The sequence below is a fragment of the Squalius cephalus genome (genome assembly GCF_949319135.1).
Source record: "Squalius cephalus genome assembly, chromosome: 2".
Taxonomy (NCBI): domain Eukaryota; kingdom Metazoa; phylum Chordata; class Actinopteri; order Cypriniformes; family Leuciscidae; genus Squalius; species Squalius cephalus.
Genome location: NC_137123.1, coordinates 45,645,270 through 45,656,861, shown reverse-complemented (window position 1 = coordinate 45,656,861; position 11,592 = coordinate 45,645,270). Strand labels below are relative to the sequence as shown.

The 11,592-nt window shown below is 35.7% G+C and overlaps 1 long non-coding RNA gene across 1 annotated transcript; it reads left to right on the top strand.

The window, feature by feature from the left end:
- The first annotated feature begins 8,709 nt into the window (after nucleotides 1-8,709).
- Nucleotides 8,710-10,028, top strand: LOC307153656. The gene is made up of 4 exons (XR_013820185.1): nucleotides 8,710-8,801; nucleotides 9,273-9,329; nucleotides 9,820-9,894; nucleotides 9,991-10,028. It is a non-coding gene; the product is annotated as an uncharacterized lncRNA (long non-coding RNA).
- Nucleotides 10,029-11,592: the final 1,564 nt, after the last annotated feature.

The window sequence follows — 11,592 nt, the reverse complement described above, 5'->3', positions numbered from 1 at the left end:
ACAAAAGCCTTCTAAAGAAATATATGGTTAAATGACTCACTGGCTACATTTACATGCAAACCTTTTTGATGAATCCGAACGTTGTACATTAATGATAAATAATGTGATAGGGGTTGATGTGTGCGTTTATATGTCATAATCTTGTCAGATTGGAATTTTTTTGACATGCGCACACTACACAAATATACAGAGTTTCCTGCTGTTTGTGGATACCATTCTCCTACATTGCTTATTTTCTTTGTTTTAAAAAGCAGGCTTAATATTTATCTATTTTGAGTCCTGATTAGGAGACGACGAGCACATGAACCGTAGGCCTATACCTTGCTGTATACATATACTTGCTGTATACACATACATATAAATACTGTATTTATATAACAATAAAAAATGACCCTTTCCTGATGGTACGTTGTCCTGCTCCACTTCACAGACAATGAGTTGTAGGATAATTTTAGAATAACACTAGTCATTTATGACATTTTATTAAACAAGATCTGCAGCTTGTTCCATGCGTCATGCGTCATTACACCATTGCTACATTATTGCACATGTGCAGTCCTTTCAGTGTCAGTTTTCAATCAGATCAAGTGTTTACACTGGCTACGTTTACATGCACAACTTTTGTTTCAGTCGGATTGAATTCATTCCGAATGATGAATCCGAACGTAGTGTTTACAATGAACACTAAACGTGATTGGGTTGACGTGTGCATTTATATGTCACAAGCTTGAATTCAGAATAGATTTTTTGACATGCGCACACTGCACGAATTCCTGCTGTTTGCTCATGAAAACTATTCTCTTACATTGGTTCTTTATTTGTTTTAAAGGGCCCCTATTATGCTATTTTAAAGTTTCCTAATGTTGTTGTGGAGTCTCCTACAACATGTTTACATGCATCAAAGGTAAAAAAAAACTGTTTAATTATCTCATAATATACATTTGCACATCATCACATTTTCAATGATTCTCAAACGACTAGTGATTGGCCTACCGTGTACAGCGCGTCGAAAACAAAAACGCCCATTGCCATAACAACATCAGCTGTCCTGAGGCTTCCTACACCGTAAACTAAAGACAGTAACGAACAATGACGTCGATTTTACCATATCAATGTGAGTGCGAGTCCGATGATGAAACACTGGAAGAACTAGTTATTCAACCCGAACCTCCATCACAAGGACGACTCGAGCAGGACTCAGTGTTTCTCAGTGATACACTACTCAGTTTGAGGTACATTATGAGATGTTGCAACTGTAAATCCTCACCATCAGCATTAACAAGTGCATGTCCATCAACAAACCGATTATTTTACTTATACTAATTTATTTACAGAGTATTTTTCTAATATATTGCGGTGAATACGTGGAAACTGTATTAATAACAGTGCATGTATGCAATGTATACATTAGCCGAGCTCTATAGCGAGAATGATCTGATGTAACATAAACGTTGGTAAAACAAATATTTCCTCAAAGTAGTGAGAACGACAGAAAATCTGCATTAATAGACACAGTTATAGGTAATAGTGGTCCACAACTGATTAACATAAGTATTTCAGTAAGACAGTGATAATGTGAGTTAGCCAGTTAGCAGGAGACCTACACAATATAAAACACACAAAAAAAACACCATCTTTCAAGAGTTAAAAACGGTTTGCGAATCCTATATTGAACTCCGAGATTTGAGAAGCAGTCTTCAGTAAAATAAAGGGAACACAGCAAAAGTTTAGGATTATACTGCTGTGATATCGTGGTAAAGATGAATTTTAACCACTGATTCTACACATGCTCGTCCTTGGGCAGTGAAAAATAAATAAATAAATAGGCTTTACCTTCACATTATAGCATCTCGACATGATGCTATCCAGTATCCACAGGAATCAGCTGTTGGTTTGAGGTTCAAGTTTTCCCTGGTGTCTGCGTGCAATAAGTGGGCGGGCAATATACTAATATTTCATCTTGACGTCACAACGAAACGGCTTATGACTCGTTTGAAAAACAATTCATTTCGAGTCGACTCTTACTTTTGAAAGACAATAACTTTATATACGGTGCACTTTCAGATTTAAAACTTTGCAGGATATTTTCATTCACTTAGAGCTATGTTACACACTACATGAAAGGTCATTTTCAAAAATCCATAATTGGGGCCCTTTAAACAGCAAACTTAATATTTGCGAGACAATGAGCATATGAAGTGTTGTGCCTTGCTGTTTATATTTATCAAGCATTAGAAATGCCCCTCCCCACGGCCAAAACCAGTCATCTTTGAATGAGAATCCGAAACAAGGACTGGTGGGACGTTGTCCTGCTCCATTTCACAGATGCTGAGTGAAAGAAGAATTGAAGGAACACTCATTTATATGACACTTCATTCAACAGGAAGAACAGCTTGTTCCAGCTTGTTCGTCAAACGTCATTACGCTATTTCAACGTCATTGCACATGCGCAGTCCTTTCAGTTTCGGTTTTCAATCCGATCAAGTGTTTACATGTTCTCTCGATCGGATTAGAAATGGAATAAACCACCCCTTTCAATCCGATCGAAATTTCATTCGGATCAAGCTCTATTGGATCTATTAAGGTGTTTACATTAAGGTTTTTCAGATTGATTGAGCCATCAATCCGATTACTAATGGATTATTTGGTTGCATGTAAACATATAGCCACTGAGTGATAAATAAAAAAATAATTAAAGGAGTTGATTGAGGAGGAGACAAGCATACCACCATATAAATAGGAAAAGTTTATATTGCACAGTAATGTTTTTGACATTTCTCTGACTTCTTAAAAGTAAAATTATTTCTGTAAATCCAGTGGTCAAATGCTGTGTCGCCTCTCTATTTTTTGGCTGTTGTTTTTGTTACTGCCAACAAATTATGAATAATTTATAACCATTAAATAATATAATATGTAATCAGGTAATCTTTAAAGAAGTAACAAGTATTTACAAGTACTTAATTTTAGGACTCTGATTACATAATCCATATGTAATCAGTTACTTCCAGCACTGCTTATACAGTATATATATTTATAATGTGCCATTCAAAGCTGTGGGGTCAGTAAGATTTTTTTCTTTGAAAGAAATAAATACTTTTATGCATTAACCTGATCAAAAATTAACATAGATCCTGACATAGAACATAGAATCAAACAATCCTGAAAAATGCATTATGGCTTTCTCAAAATATTAATATTGAGAACAGGCGCGCTCAACTCCCAAATCATTTATGGGTGCGAGTAGTGAAAAAATGGTCAAAAATAAAGATGAAAAACCGCACTCTCAAGGTATAATTTCATAAATTTATTGTAACCATGTCTACACAGACGCGTTTCGGCCTAAGCCATCATCAGTGTGTACTGTGAAACACCGAAAAGATTGTTTTTTTTAACAAAAACATCACAGGTGAACCTCATTCCTCAAATCATCAGAACCATCAGGTGCATCAAGTTACCAACATTGTGGAAACACAAGGAATAACACAACACAACCGGCCATAGATAATGTTCACATGTGACCCTTATGAACAATTAAAAAAAAAAAAAAAAAAAAAATTATAATAATAATAATATTGTATTATATACATATTTAACAAATCAAATAAATTTAAACAAATTAAATTGATCAAATTAATTTTTATTTCAAATTACATGATTTCACAAAAAACAATTTAAAGGCAACTCTTCATTCAAACCATTAGGGTATACTGTTTGAAGTGTATAAATCCAAAAGGCCTCTCGTTGAAGAAGGTAGCGCTCCCTATCTCCACCCCGTTGAAGAGGTTTAACTAATGCCCTGAAATTTCAAAGTACAAATATCATGCCCAAATTCATTAAAATGTCTGGCCACGGGTGACTTAATATCGTGATTGCGTATGTTACTTTTGTGTTCGTGTAATCTTATTCTTAACTCTCTTTTTGTTTTACCAACATAACAAAGCCCACATGGGCATTTGAGTAAGTAAACAACAAAGGACGTATGGCAAGTAATTCTCCCTCGTTTCTAAAAGTACTTCTCTAAAAGTAGTATCAAAAGTAAAAAGTAAATGTCAATGCATTGTTTTATTATTGCTGTATGTAATACTTACAGTACCTTATGCCTCTGAATTTATGCCTGCTTACCTACCCTCATATCAATATCAAATTTATTTTTAGAACACAGTTCCAGTAATGGGATTGAATGTGAGATTGAATAGGTGCACTCAATAACGTCCACAATGGTTTCATACACCCAAATGGCTGTTCCCTCAAATAGTGCCTTGCATGTTTAAAGTCTCTATGAAAAGTTTTTTGGCTTTTAGTAATAATATGTTAGCCTTACTGTTATCTATAAGCTAGTGTGCTCCAAAACAATGACAATTCGCATTTAGAAGACCAAACCCAAAGTTGAAAATGAAAATCAGATTGACGTTAATCTTCAATGTTGGACAGACAAATCGGGTTGACATCAGAAACCAACTTCATGGATTCTGACGTCAACCTGACTTTCATTCCCAACCAAAATCCAACGTCTGTCCGACATAGGATGTTGACGTCAACCCGACGTCGGGTTCTGGCGTCAAACCGACGTCCGGTTCTGACGTTAATCCGTCGGGTTCCAAAATGCAACCCCTTCAACCAAAATCATCCCCTGACTGACATTAACTACTCAAGGATCTTTACAGAAATGTAGTGAAGTAAAAAGTACAATATTTGTCTTTCAAATGTAGTGAAGTTAAAGTAAACCATTTCCATAAAAAAATATTCCCAAGTAATGTACAGATACTCAAAAAGTGTACTTAAGTACAGTACTCAAGTAAATGTACTTTGTTACTGTCCATCTCTGCCTAAGAGTTAACTGTCCTTTGCTAAATGCTTTGGTATCAGAGAGGTGTTTCATCAAATGTGACCCTGGACCACAAAACCAGTCATATGGGTAAATTTTTTGAAATTGAGAATTATACATCATATGAAAGCTGAATAAATAAGCTTTCCATTGATGTATGGTTTGTTAGGATAGGACAATATTTGTCCGAGATACAACTATTTGAAAATCTGGAAACTAAGGGTGCAAAAACTTAACATCAAAACATTGAGAAAATCGCCTTTAAAGTTGTCAATTTATGTTCGCGATTGTGCTGCATTCACTCACAAAAATAAAACAAAAATAAATGTTTTATATATATACGGTAGGAAATTTACAAAATGTCTTCATGGAACATGATCTTTACTTAATAGCCTAATGATTTTTGGCATTAAAGAAAAATCAATAATTTTGACCCATACAATGTATTGTTGGATATTGACACAAATATACCCATGCGACTTGTGACTGGTTTTGTGATCCAGGGTCACAAATTATAAAATATAATTTCATTAAACTCCCTTATACATTTGATCCTACGAGGAATCAAATTATTCACAAAACTACCAGGCCTCCATATAGTCAACCATAGTTTTCCATAATTGAAGCTACATAATGCAAATAGAACATATATGAGAGAAAATGGTTGCGCGAGAGAGCTAAGGGAGGTAGATGGAGAGAGGTAAAGCCAGTGCAGACGTGTTGTCATTTTCTCTGCAAGGAAATGGGTGATGTGTGCATGAATGTAGAGGGGTGGGGGTAATGTTAAGTGTTCTCAGTGTGGAGTCAAGCCTCCTCCACAGATTGCTGTCTTGTTCTCACCACTCGTTGTCCCTTTGAAGTAATTACTCTTTCACCTGGACAGGCTAATCAGTGAAGGCGTGCCCTGCATCAGCACCCAAAGGCTCAGTGCCTTCCAACAAACAATATACATATGCGATTTAACACACATATCAGTAGGTATGACTAATAAAATATTTCTACCAGAAAGACTCGGGAGGCAAAATAATGTAACAAGCATAGCCTACATTTATTAACAGCCCAGCAAGCAAGTATTGTTATATAAAGTTATTTAGCGTAGGGGGCCGTAGCTCGCAATCCGAGGGTACCGAATCTACATTTCCTGCCTGAAGATGAAGGCAGGGGCGCAGTCGACCCCTGGGAGGTATGGGAAGGGACCATCCTGGTGGTGGTGGGGAGGATGGAGGGGGAAGGTACCATCCTGGTGGTGGTGGTGAGGATGATGGAGGTGAATGTAGGCGTCAGCATTAGGGGTGTCAAAATTAATCGTTTCTACGATGCATTGCGATGGAGACGAGGACAATTCGGTATTGGTTCAGTAATAGACCATAACCGATTATAATGTACTGATGCTTTTCTGACGTCATTTGTCGTGTACGTGCTTTGTCGCGGTACAATGGCAGAGGGAGGTGAGACGCGAGTGCGAGAAAATTAAAAATGCTCCAACTACTTTAAAAGCCTACATCTGGGCACATTTCGGCTTTTATGAACAACCTGGTAAGCACGACCTGCAGAAGACACGCGCTGTATGCGCTCATGTCACGCACAAATAGAATATGCAGGAGGTAATACAACTTGATAAACCACATTAGCCGTTTTCACCCCGAGCTGTTAACGCCTGGCAGAGTCTGACTGCTTTAGTGGATGAGCTCCAACGTCACCCGAATCCGCAGCCAAAAATAAATCATCCACCCACCCCAATATTTTTCTCTGATTTAAGTATCTGCACCCGATGGTCAAATTACAATTATTCTATGTTGTTACGCGTGATTATAAATGGATGATCGTCACCTTTAACAGCGGATTCGGCGACGGTTGATGCACGCATCTTTAATGGGAACATAATACACTGATTAATGAGCGCTGCTTTTAAATTAACATTTCTTTAAAGCAAAATTTATTTGACAGATTTTCCTTTTCTTAATGGCATAAACAAGCTTTACTCCCTTGAAACTTAAACTGGAATGTCACTGTTTCTGTCACTGCGACTTCCCGAACAGGCGAGCACACACACGCACACACACGTTTGAAGTAAAATTTAAAATTGAGGATGTGGTGCATCGTGATATCGAATTGTACTGAATCGATGACATGATAATTGTTATCGAACCGAACCGTGAGACCAGTGTCAGTTCACACCCTTAGTCAGCATCTGCGAACTCAGACATGTGTAAGTACCGATCTTTTATACTACTTTTAGTATTAGAACACTAAATTGGATAGATGAGAAGGTAATAAGTATGGGAGGCTGTATGGGACGAAACACATTGAAATACTTGTGTGTTCACATTAGACTTGCACAGACATGTGAAACACAGACGAAACACATTGAAACACTTGCGAAACACATTAAAACACTTGCATAACACATTGAAACACTTGCAAGATGCATTGAAACACTTGCGAAACACATTGAAACACGGTAACACTTTAGAATACTGTTCCTTTATTAATGAATAACTACACAGGAACAAATGAGTAATGCATTAGTAACACTCTAGTAACTACTATTAACTAACAAGAAACTCTGATTAACGAATTAGTAAGTAATAGCGCTCAGTCGGATGTGGTAGTTCACTATTAGCTAATCAATAACTACTGTTTTTCATACCTCACTGAAGACTATAAAACTACTATATACAGGTTAATAAATATTTATAATGCACAATGTTTAATATAAGGTAATGGTAGCCCATTAGTAATGAATCAAGTGTTACTACATCCTTCTAAAGGAACTACTAATAATTTGGATCAGTATTCTAAAGTGAAAAACATGATAACTACCTAATATTGACTGAAGTCACTGTAAGCTTTTGAGGCTTTTGTAAGGTTTTGGATAGTAATGAATCAAGTGTTACCACATCTTTCTAAAGTAACTACTAATTAGTTGGATCAGTATTCTAGTACTCATTACTAGTGGGTTACCATTACCTTTTATTATAAATTATGCATTATTCATGTTAATTATGAACCTGTAGATAGTAGTTCTCTGGGAGGTATGAAAAAAATAGTAGTTATTGATTAGCTAATAATGAACTACTACTGTACATTCATCTGAGCGCTATTACTGTACTTACTAATTTGTTAATCAGAGTTTCTTGTTAGTTAATAGTACACTATAAAAACTAAAGGAGCCTCAAATATCCTGTTGGATACTCAAGGAACTTCAAAATGTAATTTAAGTGCCTCAAAGCTCTTTCTCCTATAGTAGGGTTACTGGAGGAGCATTGACAATCTTTGAGGTTCTTGCTGGAACTTATGGGGTCCTTTAAGCACTTTGTATTTAGTTCAGAGGTTCTGGAGTCACCTTTTCATTACCATGAGACCTTGAAGTGCTTTGGGGGAAAATAGAGGAACTTTAATGCGATAAAAGGGTTATTGGAAGATCTTTTAACATTTAAGTGGTTCCTAGAAGATTTCTTATGTTAAAGCCAGCATCTTGAGGAACCCAATGGTTCAGTGAGGCCAGAATAAGATTATTATTATCCTATTATTATTATTATTATTATAGTCTACTTAAGTTTGATTCAGTATACATACCCAGGTGAAAAAGACATACTATTAAATGTGTTAAAAATGTGCTTGAGTGTGTTTTTAGTAGGCCTACAATACAAATATACTTTAATGCATTTTTAATACATTAAACAGTAGCCTACGTCTTTTCACCTGGGTAGCTTACATTTATTTAGTATAGGCCTATTTTATTGATTAATTTAAACCTTAAACAACAACACTAATAATAATATTAATAATATGAAGAAGAAAAACCAGGAGGAGAAAAGTTTTATTCTGTCACGAAACTGCTGCTATTCCTCTGCTGTCGTCGCTTCAGTGATGCTCGCGCGCAACAAAGCTCAGCTGATCGACGTCATCGGGTTTGAAAGTAACGGCTCCTCTCATCAAAGCTTCCGCCGTTTGTTCGGCTCTCCGTTACAAGGTTTGTAAACTCGCCAAATAAATATATATACAGAGTAATATTCAAACACACACATATATAAACTCAATGTATTATACATTACTACGTTTTTACAGTGTTTACCACTCGTTTATTGCACAGTATCTGGTATGAAGCCGCGATGCTAACTACGTTGATCTAATGAACAAATGGAAATTATTGACTTATTGTCATAGATTGATTTAGTCATTCAATTCAACATATTCTGTACAACTGTGTCTTCAAATTGCTGATATAGCCTGCCTAACTAATTTAGCTGATTCCTGCTGTCTTCAGTGGTGTTTGTTATGAATAACAAAAGCAGGTTAATATAGTTTGGTCTGTTTTTGTTTAGCCTAACTTTAAGTTACTTACTACAGGTGCCCTCATTCTCTCAAATACCATTTTAAAGCCATTTACTGGTCAATAAATATTATGTTGTGAATAATCAGCTTTGTTCTTTTGTTTCCCCAGAACAACCATTACATTTCTAAAATAATCTGAACATTTCAGTGGCAACATTGAATTACAGTAAGTTACCTGCACCACATGCAAGTACTTTATTACTATGAACTTTCTCTGTGTGAAATGTATGGTTTGACTGTGTACTTGTGTTTTTTAATCAGTTATTCTCTGAAAATCTTCCCTCATGCTCTCAAATGTCATTCTTGTTACTCAAATAATATCACAGGTTTGGTTCACAAATAATGCTATGCATTTTTTCTTATATCTTTGTCATTTGCATTTGAATATAAGACATTTTAACTCTGAATTATAACTTCAAGTTTAGTATTTTTCGACAAAAAAAAGGAAAAAACTATTATATGGCTTCAGAAGACTTACAACACAACCCATAACACATGAGTTGTGAACTCATTGATTATTTTAGGATCTTTTCTGGGACATTTGGAGCTTAACCATTTTTACATAAATTGTTGCATTGAATTGAACTAGACAAGTGTACATAAGAATGGTTTCATGAATGATTTACACAATTTTTTTCTGCTTGTGTTTCATGCAGTGAAAGCGAACGGTGACTGGGGTTGCATTATGCCTGAGATCTGCTTTTGGGTTCCACAGACAGAAAGTCAAACAGGTTTGGAACGTCACAAGGCTGAGGAAATTATTTAAATTTCACAACTATCACTTTAATTACCTTTCTAATAGTATTTTTTTTTTTTAACTTTTGCAGGGATCTCGGTAAGCTGAAATACAAGTTTGAACAAGAAAAAAATCCTCCTGTAGACCTGAAAATCACTGAAGTGCCTGGACCATCCACCAGAAAAGAGGAAAAACAAATGGAAAACGAATCTTCTGTACCTTTTCACTTTTCTAACTCTTTAAGTACCTCACATGTCCCTTGTGAAGATTTTATTATTGATTGCATGTTATGTTGCAGCGAGTAAAGGTGCGGTCACATTTTTGAATTTCGTGAAATTACACAGGCAAAAAAGTCCATTGACCACTGTCAGCAGTGTAGCGACTTAATGTATGAAATACAGCTCACACAGGAGTCACTTTCAAGCAGCTTTCTATTGGTCAAATCTAGCGATTTCCAGTGACCAGCTTGGTCCCATAGTGACATTTTTGACCACAAACGAAATTGCTGATCGTGTGGATTCTTGTTGAAATGACTGGAATTCACCAGTGAACATTCACAGAACAACAGATAATTTTACTGCACCTTAATGCTGTTACCGGGTCGAAGCCTCTACTTCTACTTCCTCTATCTTGTTTCATGAGAATACTCAACAACCATTTATGAACACTGTTGATTCAAGTCACACATTTAAGCTTTTCAAAAGCCATAGTGTACATTACAGTCTCCAGTCTAACGGCATCCCAGACTTCAACATTTTATGATTCAAAATAGCTGAATAACTAACCATCAGAGATTTTGGTATAGAGATAAAGGTTAGGATCATAATTTTCAGGAATATTACAGCACAATGAGTGCATATTAGCACTGTTTGTTTGTTTTTGGCATCTGATAGAGCTTTTGGACTTGGAAACAGTGATGTCAGACTTAACATCGGACTGAAACAGAAATGTTTTAAAGTTAAGTGAAGATGGACATTTTTAATTAGTCAAAATTTAATTTTTTTACATTGATTTATTTCATGGAACATATGTGTTTCCATGCATTTTGTTGAAATGTCTTTTCTTGTATAGCCTATTGTATATACATGGTTGATTATTCATGTTGCTTATGTATTATATTTTTTGTGTATTCATTGATATTAATTGTTAGCTTTGTTTTCCATGTGCATGGAAGTGTATGTATAAAAATGAATATAAAATATGTAATAAACAATTCTTATTTTGTATTTGGTTCAATTTGTTTATTATAATAGAAGTCAAATGTAACCATAGTAACAACATGAAATTAAATATTTTAAAAAATTTGGTTCCTGGAGGCACCCAAAGTGGTTCCACACAGTGCCTAATAAAAGAGTTCCTCAGGAAACTTGTGTAGTTCATCAGAGAACTGCCCCTTTTTAAAGGGTGTCTAGAGGATCTACAGACGGTTCCGCCGGTGTGGCAAAGTGAAGAACCCCAAAAGGTTCCTCCAGGCACCTTTTATTTTTACAGTGTAGTTACTAGAATGTTAATAATTCGTTACTCATTTGTTCCTGTGTAATTATTCATTAATGAAGGAACAGTATTCTAAAGTGTTACCTGAAACACTTGCGAAACACATTGAAACACTTGCGCAGACATGTGAAACACTTGCATGTACAAACATATATTTGCACATATATATGAAATTACGGTGTTGCATTGCTGCCACATA